Source organism: Heloderma suspectum, chromosome 7 (assembly GCF_057233095.1).
Source record: "Heloderma suspectum isolate Gila_16-S chromosome 7, 16-S_ref, whole genome shotgun sequence".
Taxonomy (NCBI): Eukaryota; Metazoa; Chordata; class Lepidosauria; order Squamata; family Helodermatidae; genus Heloderma; species Heloderma suspectum.
The window spans coordinates 78,898,916-78,915,786 of record NC_139464.1 but is presented as its reverse complement, the minus strand read 5'-3'; the positions used below and the strand labels follow the sequence as shown (position 1 = coordinate 78,915,786).

At 43.4% G+C, this 16,871-nt stretch overlaps 1 protein-coding gene across 27 annotated transcripts in view; it reads left to right on the top strand.

Moving 5' to 3' along the window:
- NRCAM (neuronal cell adhesion molecule) overlaps positions 1–16,871 on the top strand; it is a 218,278-nt gene that overhangs the window by 54,536 nt on the left and 146,871 nt on the right. For 6 of the 27 annotated variants that reach the window (XM_084810744.1, XM_084810739.1, XM_084810732.1 and 3 more), the window contains one exon: positions 6,646–6,807. The exons of the other annotated variants lie outside the window; for them this stretch is intronic. The gene's annotated coding sequence lies outside the window, so the exon portion shown is untranslated. The remainder of the gene's footprint in view (positions 1–6,645; positions 6,808–16,871) is intronic. 27 annotated transcript variants of the gene reach the window in all.

Sequence of the window (16,871 nt, the reverse complement as noted above, 5' to 3'; positions counted from 1 at the left end):
AGAGATATAAAATGTGTGGAAATAATGAAGCCAAGGGGAAAATGTTTTAATCCTTAAAAAATCAAGAAGATAAGGGAAAGGGGTGATTCTGAAAAAGAGAGAGTGGATCTTGTGTTTGCACTGTGGTGTGTGTGAGAGAGAAAGATGTGGGGGGAGTTATCCAATGTGAGAGAAACAACTGGGTTCAAAGATGTAGATTTGTGTTTTGGGGCTCAGACCACACCTCTGTCTTATATTGGGCAAGTTCTTGGGCAAGTTACTTGTCTTTTAGCCTCATCAGTTTACCTTTTTGTGAAATGGGTGTTTTGGTTTATTTATTTGATTTGTACCCCACCTTTCCACACTGATGGAAATTAAATGCAGAAAGTACTGGCAGTGACAATCATATTATTTAACAGTGGCCATTCATAAAGCAGCGGTGGCTTATAACATAAATATTCACATGACTGGGGCACACAGGGCAGAACTTCTGAATGCATTGACAAATTCTTATAGAAGGAGTGGGTCAAGTAGCGCAGCTCCAGATCATTTAAGGCCTTAATAGACAACATGAGCGCTTTGAATTGGGACAGAAATGAATAGGCAGCTAATGGAGATTAAATAACACTGGAGTACACTGGAAGATTAAAACCTGCTTTCACTCTTTCAGGGAAGTTCCTTAGGGCTTCTCCACATGGGGTTTTTACCCTGCGATTTAGATTGGTTACTTGCAGAAGTTTGTGGGTCCTTTACGTGACGTTGTCAACCTCCAGTGCCTCTCCTGTGGCTTCCGACCATTTCCGTGGCTTAATTTGAAATGGAAATAATGAGCTAATAAAAAGAAGCAGTTTGCATCAGTTTGAATTTGTCCATGTAAAGAGGAAGTGGCGCTATAACAATAGCGCCATCTAGTGGCTGTATAATGAAACATATAGAACTGATAAAGGGGAAGTGCATGTAAAGGGCTGATCTTAATCCCACAAAGAATCTGGAAGCAGAAGCCCCGGTAAAATCACAGGATAAAAAGCCTCTGTGTGGAGAAGCCCTTAGCTTCATGAGGTACCTAGGAGTTATAACTGATGTACATAATTGAAGTGGATAAAACATAGTCATTTTATATGAGATGGTAAAAGGTCATTCTGGAACAGACTGGATAACTATAAGATCCTGTCTATGTACTACTTCAGAACAAGCTGTTATACTGATTATTCCTCTTGCTTGCTACCTGAATGGAATGTTTTAGTGTTCTGTTCCATGTTCTACTTCTGCTCCTGATTCTTGTCTTGCTCTTTCTCTAGATCTAACCACTTTGTTGTTCAGTCATTCAGTCGTGTCCGACTCTTCATGACCCCATGGACCATAGCACGCCAGGCCTTCCTGTCCTGCGCTCTCTCCCGGAGCGTGCTCAAGTTCATATTCATTGCATACGTGATGCTATCTAGCCATCTCATCCTCTGCCGTCCCCTTCTCCTTTTGCCTTCAGTCTTTCCCAGCATCAGGGTCTTTTCCAGGGAGTTTTCTCTTCGCATTAGGTGGCCAAAATATTGGAGCTTCAGCTTCATTATCTGTCCTTCCAATGAGCACTCAGGGTTGATTTCCTTTAGGATGGACTGATTTGACCTCCTTGCAGTCCAGGGGACTCGTAAGAGTCTTCTCCAGCACCACAGTTCGAAAGCATCAATTCTTCGGCGCTCAGCCTTCCTTATAGTCCAGCTCTCACAGCCATACATTACTACTGGGAAAACCATAGCTTTGATTAGACGGACCTTTGTCGGCAAGGTGATGTCTCTGCTTCTTACTATGCTGTCTAGGTTGGCCATAGCTTTCCTCCCCAGGAGGAAGCGTCTTTTAATTTCATGGCTACAGTCACCGTCTGCGGTGATCTTGGAGCCCAAGAAAGTAAAATCTGTCACTGCTTCCATTTCTTCCCCTTCTATATGCCAGGAAGTGATGGGGCCAGATGCCATGATCTTAGTTTTTTTAATGTTGAGTTTCAAACCAGCTTTTGCACTCTCCTCTTTCAACCTCAACAAGAGGCTCTTGAGATCCTCTTCGCTTTCTGCCATTAGGGTGGTATCGTCTGCATATCGGAGGTTGTTGATAATTCTCCCGGCAATCTTAATTCCGACCTCTGATTCATCCAACCCGGCATTTCTCATGATGTACTCTGCATATAAGTTAAATAAGCAGGGTGACAATATACAGCCTTGTCGTACTCCTTTCCCAATTTTGAACCAATCGGTTGTTCCATGTCTGGTTCTTACTGTTGCTTCTTGACCCTCGTACAGGTTTCTCAGGAGACAGGTAAGGTGGTCTGGTACTCCCATCACTTTAAGAATTTGCCACAGTTTGTTGTGATCCACACAATCAAAGGCTTTAGCGTAGTCAATGAAGCAGAAATAGACGTTTTTCTGGAATTCTCTTGCTTTCTCCATGATGCAGCGAATGTTGGCGATTTGATCTCTAGTTCCTCTGCCTCTTCTAAACCCAGCTTGTACTTCCGGTAGTTCTCGGTTCACATACTGCTGAAGCCTAGCTTGTAGGATTTTGAGCATCACCTTGCTGGCATGTGAAATGAGCGCAATGGTGCGGTAGTTTGAACACTCTTTGGCATTGCCCTTCTTTGGAATTGGAATGTAAACTGACCTTTTCCAGTCTTGTGGCCACTGTTGAGTGTTCCAGATTTGTTGGCATATTGAATGCAGCACTTTAACAGCATCATCTTTTAGGATTTTAAATAGCTTGGCTGGAATACTGTAATCTCCGCTAGCTTTGTTGTTACTAATGCTTCCTAAGGCCCACTTGACTTTACTCTCTAGGATGTCCGGCTCAAGTTCAGTGACCGCACTATCATGGCTATCAGGGACATTCAGATCTTTCCTGTATAGTTCTTCTGTGTATTCTTGCCACCTCGTCTTAATCTCATCTGCTTCTGTTAGGTCCCTGCCTTCTTTGTCCTTTATCATGCCCGTCTTTGCACAAAACGTTCCCTTGAGATCTCCAATTTTCTTGAAGAGATCTCTAGTCTTTCCCATTCTGTTGTTTTCCTCGATTTCTTTGCATTGTTCATTTAAGAAGGCCTTCTTGTCTCTCCTTGCTATTCTCTGGAACTCTGCATTCAGTTGGGTATATCTTCCCCTTTCTCCCTTGCTTTTCGCTTCCCTTCTTTCGTGAGCTACTTGTAAAGCCTCATCAGACAGCCACTTTGCTTTCTTGCATTTCTTTTTCTTTGGGATGGATTTCGTTGCTGACTCCTGAACAATGTTACGGACCTCCGTCCATAGTTCCTCAGGCACTCTGTCTATCAGGTCTAATCCCTGAAATCTATTCCTCACCTCCACTGTATATTCATAAGGGATATGATTTAGGTCATACCTGAACGGTTTAGTGGTTTTCCCGACGTTCTTCAATTTAATCCGAAATTTTGCAAGAAGCAGCTCATGATCTGAGCCACAGTCAGCTCCAGGTCTTGTTTTTACTGACTGTATGGAGCTTCTCCATCTTTGGCTGCAAAGGACATAATCAATCTGATTTCGATATTGACCATCTGGTGACGTCCATGTGTAGAGTCGCCTCTTGTGCTGTTGGAAAAGAGTGTTTGCTATGATCAGCATGTTCTCTTGGCAAAACTCTATTAGCTTTTGTCCTGCTTCATTTTGTACACCAAGGCCATGCCTGCCTGTTATCCCGGTGATTTCTTGACTTCCTACTTTAGCATTCCAATCCCCTATGATGAAGAGGACATCTTTTTTTGGTGTTAGTTCTAGAAGGTGTTGTAGGTCTTCATAGAACCGATCAACCTCAGCTTCTTCGGCCTCAGTGGTTGGGGCATAGACTTGAATTACTGTGATGTTGAATGGTTTGCCTTGGATTCGTACTGAGATCATTCTATCATTTTTAAGATTGTACCCCAGTACTGCTTTTCCCACCGTTTTGTTGACTATGAGTGCTACTCCATTTCTTCTAAGGGATTCTTGCCCACAATAGTAGATATGATGGTCACCTGAATTAAATTCACCCATGCCGGTCCATTTTAGTTCTCTGATTCCCAAGATGTCGATGTTCAATCTTGCCATCTCATGTTTGACCACCTCCAGCTTACCTTGATTCATTGATCTGACATTCCAGGTTCCTAAACAATATTGTTCTTTACAGCATCGGATTTTCTTTTCACCACCAGACACATCCACAGCTGAGTGTCCTTTTGGGTTTGGCCCAGCCGCTTCACTCTTTCTGGCGCTACTTGGAAATACCCTCTGCTCTTTCCCAGTAGCATATTGGACACCTTCCGACCTGAGGGGCTCATCTTCCGGCGTCATGTCTTTTAGCCTTGTGATACGTTCCATGGGGTTTTCTTGGCAAGAATACTGGAGTGGGTTGCCATTTCCTTCTCCAGTGGACCACATTTTGTCAGAACTCTCTGCCATGACCTGTCCGTCTTGGGTGGCCCTGCACGGCATAGCTTATGGCTTCACTGAGTTACGCAAGCCCCTTCGCCACAACAAGGCAGTGATCCATGAAGGGGTCTAACCACTTACCTGTACCCTATTACTGCTTCTGTAGCCTTCCCACCTCCAGCTTTGCTCTTGCTGCGATGCTCACCTTGCTTTCATGGTACATTTCTCTGGTATTCTCTTTTGTCTTGTCCTACTTCCTGCTCTGATTCCTTCCTGCTGAAGGGCAAGCAGTTTTTCATCCTTTCTGCCTAAATTTTAGCTTTTCACATTTCCCCCCTCCTGTTTGTATGATGGTTATTCTTCTCTAGCTTGTTTGCCCTGCCTTGTGTGTCTTATTTGATCTCTTGGTCTGAAATTCAGCCTTGACTATGGCATATCTGGCTTCTTCATAGAGCAGCATCAGAACCAAGATGATGTACAAATGTAACACTTGCAAATGCCACATATGACCTCAGCATATTGTACTTCAGAATACTGGTATATCATGAATTCTCTAAGGCTACAGACTAAATTTGAATCTGTTTAAGATACATTTTAAAGTGAAAGAAATTTTAATAATATATTCTCTGTGTTAGAAATAATTACTTCATACTAAGTTTTGAGTCCATACCTAGTAAGCTCGACATTATGTTTGGAACTTTTATACATGAAACTTGCAGTCTAACTGTGATAAAATTTTAATTCTGTAATTCTTCAGTTAAGAAAAAATGCATCCCCCCCCCCCCCCCCGGCCAAGTGTCATCTAGAGCCAAGGGAGGTTTCTGGGGGAAATGCAGCAGAGCTTGCTGGCAGTTCATTTTGTGGGATAGGAGCCTGTGGCCCATTTTCTATCCCTTCCTCAAAGTAGCAGTCTTGTAAAAGTAATTGATGACCAGGGCTTGTCATTAATTTGGAGGTCTCTAGGCAGGTACCTCCCTGAACTGGGAAATATTCTGTTAATTAGAGTGTGTTTTTCTATAGTACCCTTCAAACCACCTAGATTATTCTAATTTCAAAGACAACAATACAGACAAAACTAATTTTAAATCCCATTAATTTCAACAGGAGAAAGTTAAACACTTGCTTATCTCTTGTAATGAAGAGTAGAACGCTTAAATTTTGACTGAATTTATTTCACTTTCAAACTGCTGAATAACCAGAGTTCCCTGGGTGGTGTACAATACGTTAAATGCATAAAATACAATGCTAAAACCAAGATAAAACTATCAGCAAAGAGTAAAAACACCACAGCAAATAAAACCAGAAGCAAAATAAAATAGTGTTAAGATCTAAAAGTACTAAAAACAGTTCTTAAAAGGCCTGGGAAAATAAAATGGTCTTTGCCTGGCACCAGAAAGGATTAGGAAGTGTTATGTTCTGCTGGTGCGTTTGATACTGTCTGAGACTGGGTGAGTGGCAGTCTCAGTCTAAAGATGGAACCATGGACTACAGATTAATGATCATGATGGAGAGTAGGCCAGCTTAATTTGTTGTTTTTAAGTTTGCCTCAGATTTAATTTCACCAGGACCTATGACTGCATAGTTTAAACGAGGGACGTGTATAGCTCACAGGCCACATTAATTAATTTAGCTCCTGCTGTAGCCCTCTCTTTGCCTTAGCCTTTCCCAGCCCTCTTGGCAGCTGGATGATGGGACCCATGGGGAAACTGAAGTAGAATCTGCTGGGTCGGCTGATGCTTCAGTCAATGCTTTTGCTTTTTACAGTATGTTTGATTATTGTGTCTATTTCTTTCATAAATTTCTTCTTCAAGTTCTACAGACCTTCAGCTATAGGATTTAGATTTTAATTCACTGCAGCCCCTTTTATGAGAGAGTTGGACTCCCCTTCTCCCCATTCCCCAATCACATTATGATGCACAATTTAAATCAAATGAAACAAAAAAGGATAGCCGCAGGGGCTTAAAAAATAAGGTACTCCAGGTTTTCAGTATGATTTTAAATTTTTTAAAAATCATTTAAAAATGATCATTAAAAATGATCATTTAAAAAAAAAAAGTTCTGTTCATGGTAGTCATTTTCCTTTTAGGTTATGACTCTGCAGGGGCTTGTTGACAGGCTGGATTTAGCAAACTAGGTCCTTTGAGACAAGTATTATCTGTTCTACAAAAGTAACCACATGCCTGCCTAGCTGTTTTAGTTCTCTGCCTACTTGAAGTATATTATCATCTATGGCATCTGTTTTGCCTTTTTGTTATTTTTGTAACCTCAGGACATTTCTACTAGCTGATCATTCTGCATGAATTGCCCTACTTCACAATTTATTTATGGATAAGAATATATATGGAGAGAGAGAGAGAGGTTGGTGTAAAGCAGCACAACACCAAAGCAACAAGGAGGCTCTGGATTCACTGTGGATGCAGTCAGTCTTAAGGTAAAATGTATAAGCAAGATAGAAAGACTAACAATAGAGTAGAATTTTTAATATTAAAATATATTGTAAGCTAAACATTTCAGCTTCTGCCCTCATTGGTGGCAGTGCTGTTAAACTTGTGACGTTCCTGCCTGGGGTTCCACCTTTTCCCCAGCCTCCACCTCTGAAACTCAGAACCAAACCCTTCAGGAATGCCTCCTGTCACTTTGGGACAGCTGTACCCACTGTCCCACAAGCTTCAGGCCTTTTACCCCCTCTGCTTTCCAGAGAAACTCAATATGCTCGATTGGTTCTCTCAGCCTGCTACAGGAGAAGTAACAAGGATATAGATATAATAAAAGTAGCATAAAATCAAACAACACATGGGAATTTGGATTTTTAAAAACAAACAAATAAAAATTTATTGAAAACATTAACATTTAAAATATATTATTAATTAATACTTGTTTCTAACTTCACTACCTACTCTACGCCTTCTAAAATCCTATACACAAAACTCCACTAACTAGATGTTGCTTCCTCGATCCCTAACGCCCTATCTTACTAATTAACTCTCAGCTCACCTTTTATATAGCCTTAGAATCCTCACATGCACTCAGGCCCCTCCCACCTTTCACTCACGCTCTGGCATACCATTAACCCTGTCTTACCTGGGTTACATTTAACAATGCAAACACAAACATTAATATAATAGGCATACATTACAACTCCCCCCGCCCCCCATTACAAACCAGAGGAAAGAACTTGTCCCCCTTCCCCCAGTTCATTTCGGAGGTTTATCCAGAAAAAGTGGTAAAGGAGTCCTTTCAGTAAAATTGTCCATCAGTTGAAAAATTTCAACTTTCCATTTCACCTGTAAAAAAGAAAAAAAAGCCCCACCACAACAACCCATCAATCAAACGCCACCCTTTTCCCCCAAGTCAGGAAAAGAAAAGTATTGCTCTAAATACTCAGTTCAAAAGAACAATACTTAGTCCTTGGTTGGAAGATCTTCACTCGATTGCAGAACAGGAACTCTCTCTCCTGGACAGTCCGTCAGCAACCACATACTCCTGACTGGCCACATGTTGGATCTCGGCTTGGTGTTCTTGAAGTTTCTGCAACCGGTGCTGCAACAATTTGTTGTAGTTCTTTATTGTCTGCGTCTTGGATTTCTTTTCTCTGGCAACTTTCTCTTTGGTGTTTTAGTGCTTCTTGTAGACTTGGATTTCTCCTTTGCCTTTTTCTTCTTGTCTCTGCTTACATTTTTGCTGTGAAGTGATCAGGTGATTCTGTTCTTTCAGTTATTTATCAGAGTTTATTTTGCTATTAATAGTTTATCAAATTGTATATGAACTTTAGCAAATTTGTGTAATCATAGTGTGATTACAGGAAAGATGAACACTAGATTTTAATTTATGTCAGTTTGATTACATGAAATATAAATGAGAGCAGTTGTCTCCCATTACCAGTTTAAAATTGTGGCTTACTGATGAACAACAGAAAGAGGGGGATGGAATACAAAGGGGAAATGTGTGCATGTGAAGGGAGCAATGCCTTATTCATTTCAGACTTTATCAGAAATTTAAACTTAATTGCAACTTTTCCAGAGAATTACTATTTTAATATAGTTTATCTTGTACTGCTAAAGTTTATAACTCGCTTGTCAACATACGGAGAAACTTATAAGGAGAAACTTCTGCTTTCCAAAGAATTTCTTCTTCCAGAAGAAGAATATGCCACTAGATTGCTCCCCTTATAGATAGTGAAGTCATTGCCTTTCCAATTTCAATAATTTGCTGATGTCACGTTAGTGATAAGTAACTAGAATGCAATCTGTAGCACAGTTATCTACTGAGTTCAGTGTACCGATATTATATCAGGTATTAATAAATCATTACCCATTTCAGTAAATGGACAATAATGGACTATAATAGTGAACTCAGGTGTTGTAGTGCCTATCAGTTTGGAAGCAAAACAGAGCACCCCAAAATAGGTAGTGGTTTCTATGTACTCGAAGGACTCCTTAGGTTCAGAGAAGTGTATAAGTTTGCAAACTGAAAGAAAAATAAAAAATTTAAAGTAAATGCTTAAAATGTCAGATTTTTTAAGGGCCCTATCAGCTTCCAGGGCATATAGAATGTTGAGATGATAGAGAAAATTCTAGAGTAACTCACCTCATTGTCTGGAACAGGAATATCTTGGTTCATATAAATGCCAAAGACACAAGTCCTACTTCTGCTACCTTTTGCAGGGAAGGGAAACATGTTGTTGCCAAATCACCGTTATATTAAATGTCTGGGCTTATGAGCAACTCTCTCTTCGACCTCTTAGAGGAAAAGGAAAAGTCAGGCAGGCAGCATGAGTCTAGAAATTAAACCTATGGTTGACCTTACAATTTGGCAGAATGAAGCAGCTGCCTCAGGCGGTAGATGCTGGGGCGGGGGGAGCAGTAGGTGTTGGAGAAAGAGCTATCTACCTAAGCTAGCCTGTGTTTAGATGTGGTGGAGGATGCTGTCCTATCCCAAATGTTAAAGTCTGTGTTGTTGTTTTTTAAAAAGTTAAGAAAAATGGAGGGAAGGATGGGGAATTCCCTTGCTTGAGTCCCTATTAGATTATAGTATCCTGGAGGAAACCATTAGCGTTGGCAGGGATTTGTGTCATGAGGATAAACAATTGTCCTCCATGCACTATATTTCCACTGTCCCATTATATAATAATTAACATTATCCTTTAGCACCATGCAGCCCCATTGGGAAGGTTTCAGGAGGGTAGGAAAGAAAAATTGTGTTTTCTGATCCCCACAAGCACTATAAGGCTCCTGTTCCAGGCTGGCTAAAGCCCTGAACAGGACCACTCTTGTTGTCATGACCACTCTAGGAACTGGGGATAGACTGCAACTTGCAGCTTTGCAAGTTACCACTTGTAGGTAATAATCTGTGTAACACTTTGACGTGATCAGAACAATTCATATACATTATCTTGTTGCAACTCTTAATGTATGGTGAGTATTAATTTCCCTACATTACAGATGGAAGACTAAAGTTAAGGAGGAGTAAGCTAGCCTAAGGCCACTTGGTGAGTTCATGCTGGATGCAAGATTTAAACTGGGGAGTTCCTGATTCATCATAGCTCAGCCTCTTAGCCTCTATACTACCAAGCCATTAAGCTACGGGTACAGTCAGGGCCCGAAATATTGAAACAAGGATAACTGTTTTGGCAGTTGACCTCTGTACACCACCACATTGAAGTTAAAAGGAAACACACCCAGATGGGAGCGAAGTCAGGACTCTCAGCTGTAATTCAAGGGGTTGGACAAAAGTGGGGCACTAACCATTCAGGAAGTACAGCCAGTGACATACCCCCCCTCCATCATTGGTGGCTCATAAGTAATGGAACAAACCAACATAATTTCAAATGTAAGGATTGCCTTTAATACCTGGATGAAAATTCTTTGCAGTCAATGACTGCCTGAAGTCTGGAACCCATGGACATGACCCAATGCTGAGTTCCCTCCCTCGAGATGCTTTGCTAGGCCTTTACTGCAGCTGCCTTCAGCTGCTGCTTGTTTGTGGGTCTTTCTGCCTTCAGTCTTGTCTTCAGTAAGTGAAAAGCATGCTGTATTGGGTCAGATCAGGTGACTGACTTGGCCATTGAAGAACATCCCACTTCTTTGCCTTGAGAAACTCTTGGGTAGCTTTTGCTGTATGTTTTGGGTCATTATCCATCTGCAAAATGAAGCGGCGTCCTATCAGTTTGGCAGCATTCGGCTGAATCTAGGGATGTACGAAAGTCACTTACCGTTTTGCGGATCTGCTTCACGGTGGGGGGAAGGCACTCCGTCCCTCCCCCCAGAATCCTGCTCAGCCGGCTCCACTCCGCGGGGATTCCATGGAGCCACTGGCTGGCTCCGCCTACAGCTGGACATCCGGCCGCTGGGCAGCAGGGACGCAAATGGCGGCTGCTGTAGCCGCCGCTGTTTGCGTCCCTGTAGTAAACCATGATAGGCCACTTAAGAATTTACGTAGCCTATCACAGCAAGCAAAACAAAAACAAAAAACACTGCGTACGCAAATGGCGGCAGCTACAGCGGCCGCCATTTGTGTTCCCATTTTTTCGCTGTTTTAGCCTACGTAAATATTTACGTAAGCTATTACGGTGAAAAAAAAGGGGAACGCAAATAGCATCCACTACACTATTTTCCTTCCTTTTATTTTCGCCATTTTAGCCTACGTAAATATTTACATAGGCTATTACGGCGAAAAAAAGGAACGCAAATAGCGTAGTAGAAGCTATTTGCATTCCCCTTTTTTTTCACCGTAATAGCTTACGTAAATATTTACGTAGGCTAAAACAGCGAAAAAAAAGGGAACACAAATGGCGGCCGCCGTAGCCGCCGCCATTTGCGTAAGCGGTGTTTTTTTCTGGCTTGCTGTGATAGGCTACGTAAATACTTACGTAGCCTTTCACGGCCTCCACAGGGACGCAAAAGGCGTCCCTGCGTTAGCCGTGATAGGCTATGTAAGTATTTACGTAGCCTATCACGGCTATGAAGAAGAAGCGAATGGCAGCCGCCGATGCGGCCGCCATTCGCAAGTAAGTGTGGACGGCGGCAGGTAAGTGCTCCGTTTCGCATGCCTTTCGTGGGTTGGGGGGTGGGGGCTTCGTTCCGCCATGGATTTCGGGGGGCCAAATGCACTGGCATTTGGCCTCACTGAGATCCGTGGCAGAATTCTCTGACATCCCTAGCTGAATCTGAGCAGAATGTATAGCCCTATACACTTCAGAATTCATCCTGCTGCTTTTATCAGCAGTCAGGTCATCAATAAACACCAGTGACCTGGTTCCATTGGCAGCCGTACATGCCCATTCCATAACACTGCCTCCACCATGTTTGACAGATGATGTGGTATGCTTTGGATCATGAGCTGTTCCTTTCCTTCTCCATACTTTTCTCTTCTCATCATTCTGGTACAAGTTAATCTTGGTTTCATCAGTCCAAAGAATCTTATTCCAGAACTGGGCAGGCTTTTTTAGGTGTTTGCTGGCAAAGGCTAATCTGGCCTTTCTGTTCTTGAGCGTTACCAGTGGTTTGCACCTTGTTGTGAAGCCTCTGTATTTACATTCATAAAGCCGTCTTTTGACTTTAGATGTTGACAGTGACATGCCTATCTCTGCAAGAGCATTCTTGACCTGGCTAGATGTTGTGAAAGGGTTCCTCTTCACCATGAGCAGAATTCTGCGATCATCCACTTTAGTTGTCTTCCATGGTCTTCCAGGCCTTTTGCTGTTGCTGAGCTTGCCAGTAAATTCCTTCTTTTTCAGGATGTTCCAAACTGTTGTATTGGCCACTCCCACTGTTTTTGCTATCTCTCTGATGGGTTTATTTTGTTTCCTCAGCCTGATGATGGCCTCCTTCCTTCACTCGCATGGACACCTCTGTGGACCTCATGCTGGGAGTTCCAGTGAACAGCTACCAAATGCAAATGTAACACTCAGAGCCACTTCCAGGCCTTTTATCTGCTTGATTGGTCATGGGGTACCCAGGAAACAGGCCACACCTGGCCATGCAGCTGTTTGTCAGCTATTCGTTCCATTACTTATGAGCCACCAACGATGGGTGTGTGTGGGGGGGGTGTGTGTGTGTGGGGGGGGGTGTATGCCCCTGGCTGTACTTCCTGAATGGTTAGTGCCCCACTTTTGTCAAACCCCTTGAATTACAGCTGAAAGTCCTGACTTCACTCCCAACTGGGTGTGTTTCCTTTCAACTTCAATGTGGTGGTGTACAGAGGTCAACTGCCACAACAGTTATCCTTGTTCCAATATTTCTGGCCCTGACTGTATGTAGTATAGAGATGTTCGTCCTAACCATGGCTGATGTAGTGATGGTTATATATTGTAGGCTTGCTTCTCTCCGTCAAAGAGGAATATTTTACATGTCTGGGATTTCTGAAGGAGAAATATTTGGCAAATAAAAAAAATTGAAGATTTTTATTCAGTAGTATTTAAAAACTTCCATAACAAATTCCTGCAAATGCTTGTATGTGATCATTAAATCTGAATTACAAAGGGGCAGTTTTCAAAGGTTTGGGGTGGAGCATGCATCCTCAGTTTCTGGAACAACCAAAACCTTACCCCAATTTTGTGTTTATTGATGTAGACACATTCTAATTGTGGAGTTTGGCACCATTCTAGAACAGTGTTCTGAAATGGAAAGGAACTTCCTTTAGAATTAAAAGAGCTAGGAGCTTGGACGTTCCTATTACTAACTTCAGACGAACCTTGACTTCCTGGCTTGTATGAAGATCGTATGTTTCCAAATGCCAGTTGCTAGGAAACAACAGGGAGATAGGGCTACTGCTGCCAAGTTCTGTTTCTGGGCTTCTCATAGTAATCTGTGGGAAACAAGATGCTGGATTAGATAGGGCTTTGGTTTGATCAAACAGGCTCTTCTTACATTCTTAAATTAGGTACCAGTATACCTAAACTAGCTGTAATCTTCTCCCCCTGTCCTCCACTAAAACGAAAGAATTAGGTATTTGTATACTTATGTATAACTCACTACTCTTGTACCTATTCCATTTTTACACAAGTGCTGCATTTTGACAGTATTTACAACAAGGAACATCATAATGTTCATGTGAAATAATGGTAAACATATACCAGAGATGGGATACCATTTTTCATTTCTCTGAGTGAGTTAGATCACAACATGGATAGTGTATTCTGAACTAGCAACTCCCACTACTCTGGTCCAAAAGGGGGCATATGTGAAGGAGAGCATGTGAACCACCTCATCTTTAGGGGCAGGAGGCCTTACGCCTTTTTTGGTCTCATAAGTCAACGTTGAAGACCACGATAAAGTTCTGTTCTGCAATTATGAGTCAGTTCTCAAAAAGTATGACAGTTATACTCTACATGATTACCAGGAAAGACAAACAATGGCTTTTTGAGGAATTCATTAAATCTAAACTAGATTTAGCAAATTCAGCAAACGTTGTACAATGGAAGATAGCACCTTACCTATTTCTTTAATTTATCAGCTAATTTCATTTTTTGTTTTCTGTCAACTATCACATTCCAAAAGGAGTATCTCATATGCATGTTTAAGGCTACCATCCTATACCCACTTACCTGGAAGTAACCCCCATTGAACTTAATGGAATTTACTTCTGAGTGGACACGTATGGGATTACACTTTTAGTCAAATTGATTTCAATAGTACAACACTCCATGAAAACAGCATTTATTTAAGTGTGTAAAAGAGTCATATAGTGCAATCCTAAATGTGTGTGGGTGGGGTGGCAAAGTAGCGGACCTACCACCATTTCCAAATCCCTGCCAGCTCACACCCGCCAGAGTGGGAGGTGTGTGTGTGGGTGGACATACCTTCCCCCCCGCTTGACATGTATATTTGTTTTTGTAATCTCCCTCTTAATTCTAATGAGAGAAAAATTATTTTCACTAGCTCCAGGCGGGTGCAGATCCATCCTATCCCACACCAGAACACCCCACTTCAGGGCCTCCTGGTGATGAGTTTTCTGCAGGTGTAACCAAGACCTTCAGGATGGACATGTTCCCCACCACCATCAGAGGAGAGCAAGCTCCATTCCATACACACACACACGACAGCTGTTTGGTGGTGTTTGGATTGTACTGCTAGGGATTTGTATGATATACAACTTCACAGTTTATTTAGACCTTTGATTAGCGATGTACGAAAGTCACTTACCTTTTCGCAGGGGTGATTCGCGGTGGGTGGGAGGTGCTTCGCTTCTCCCCCCGAAGTTCAGGTGAGGGGGGGAGGCGCCCTGCCTCGCCCGGCCGAAATTCAGGCCAGGGGGGGAGGCGCCCCGCCTCGCCCGGCCGAAATTCAGGCCGGGGGGGGAGGCGCCCTGCCTCACCCGGCCGAAATTCAGGCCGGGGAGAAGCGCCCCGTCTCCCTGGCCGCGAAAGAAAAAGTGAAAAAAACCAACAAAAAACCCCGTGATAGGCTACATAACAATTAACGTAGCCTATCACGGCTAGATTTCCAAAGTCAGCCATGATAGGCTACGTTAATCGTCACGTAGCCTATCACGGGTGACTTTGGGGGAAAAAAAAAGCGCGTACGCAAATGGCGGTGGCCCATGGGCGCGGCCATTTGCGTACGCGCTTTTTTTTTTCCCCCAAAGTCACCCGTGATAGGCTACGTGAAGATTTACGTAGCCTATCATGGCTGACTTTGGAAATCTAGCCATGATAGGCTACGTAAATCGTCACGTAGCCTATCACGGGTGTGTATTTTTGTTTTTACTTTTTTATTTTGTAATGGTGGCGGCGGCAGCCGGTTGGGAGACCGGCTGCCTCCCCCGCACCCGCCGAAACGCCGCCGGGACCCGCCGCCGAGAGGGACATTCGGCCACGGTAAGTCCCATCCCGGGGGGGGCGGCGGAGAATTTCCCCAACACTTTCGGGGGGCCGAATGCCTCGGCGCTCGGCCTCCCGAAGATTCGTGGAGAAATTCTCCGCCATCCCTACCTTTGATAGTGTTCCAGAAGCAGTTAGGGCTTTAAAGCTTTTGTTGATCTAAACTGGTATTATACTATTAAAAACCTCAGTAGCAGGAGGGAGCAATTCTACGGCTGCTAGTCAGAGGCTAGATGGCCATAGGATATGTGGTTTTCCGGGAACTGACCTTGGAGCCCGTGCCCCGAGGTCATTTCCCAGAGAACCGATCTTCCCCCCTTCCACACTGCTTCGCAGGCAGTGCGGAAGGGGTTTGTGCTCTGCACTCAGAAGAGGAACATGGAGCAGCCAAAACAGGGCATTCTGGGGGGCGTTCTGGGGCGGGGAAGGTGGAAATGCTGGTACGACACATCCTATGTGTCGGCTGGCAGCCTCCTCCCCGCCTGCCTGTGGCTAGACAGCTGAAATGTGCTGTCTAGCCACAAATGCAGGGCAGGAGAAGTGCAGAGGGAACAATCCCCTCCGTGCGTCTCCTGCCCTGCTTTGGATAGGCGGTCGCCTCTGAGTTCAGAGGCGGCCGCCTATCTGAATAGGATTGTGCCTTTAGTTAATCTTTTTGGCCAAGGGGGTGAACAGCATTTTGAACAAAATGTAAATGTTTATATTAAGGAAATCATGTGTCATATATTAGACTGCAGTCCAATACACACTTTTGTTGTCGTTGTTTAGTCGTTAAGTCGTGTCCAACTCTTCATGACCCCATGGACCATAGCACGCCAGGCCTTCCTGTCCTGCGCTCTCTCCCGGAGCATGCTTAAGTTCATATTCATTGCATCGGTGATGCTACCTAGCCATCTCATCCTCTGCCGTCCCCTTCTCCTTTTGCCTTCCATCTTTCCCAGCATCAGGGTCTTTTCCAGTGACTTTTCTCTTCGCATTAGATGGCCAAAATATTTCAGCTTCAGCTTCAGTATCTGTCCTTCCAAGGAGCACTCAGGGTTGATTTCCTTTAGGATGGACTGATTTGACCTCCTTGCAGTCCAGGGGACTCGTAAGAGTCTTCTCCAGCACCACAGTTTGAAAGCATCAATTCTTCGGCGCTCAGCCTTCCTTATAGTCCAGCTCTCACAGCCATATGTTACTACTGGGAAAACCATAGCTTTGATGATACGAACCTTTGTTGGCAAGGTGATGTCTCTGCTTGTTACTCTGCTGTCTAGGTTTGCCATAGCTTTCCTCCCAAGGAGCAAGCGTCTTTTAATTTCATGGCTACAGTCACCATCTGCGGTGATCTTGGAGCCCAAGAAAGTAAAATCTGTCACTGCTTCCATTTCTTCCCCTTCTATATGCCAGGAAGTGATGGGGCCAGATGCCATGATCTTAGATGTTTTAATGTTGAGTTTCAAACCAGCTTTTGCACTCTCCACTTTTACCCCCAACTAGAGGCTCTTTAGATCCTCTTTGCTTTCTGCCATTAGGGTGGTATCGTCTGCGTATCTGGTTGTTGATAATTCTCCTGGCAATCTTAATTCCGACCTGTGATTCATCCAACCCGGCGTTTCTCATGATGTACTGTGCATATAAATTAAATAAGCAGGGCGACAATATACAGCCTTGTACTCCTTTCCCAATTTTGA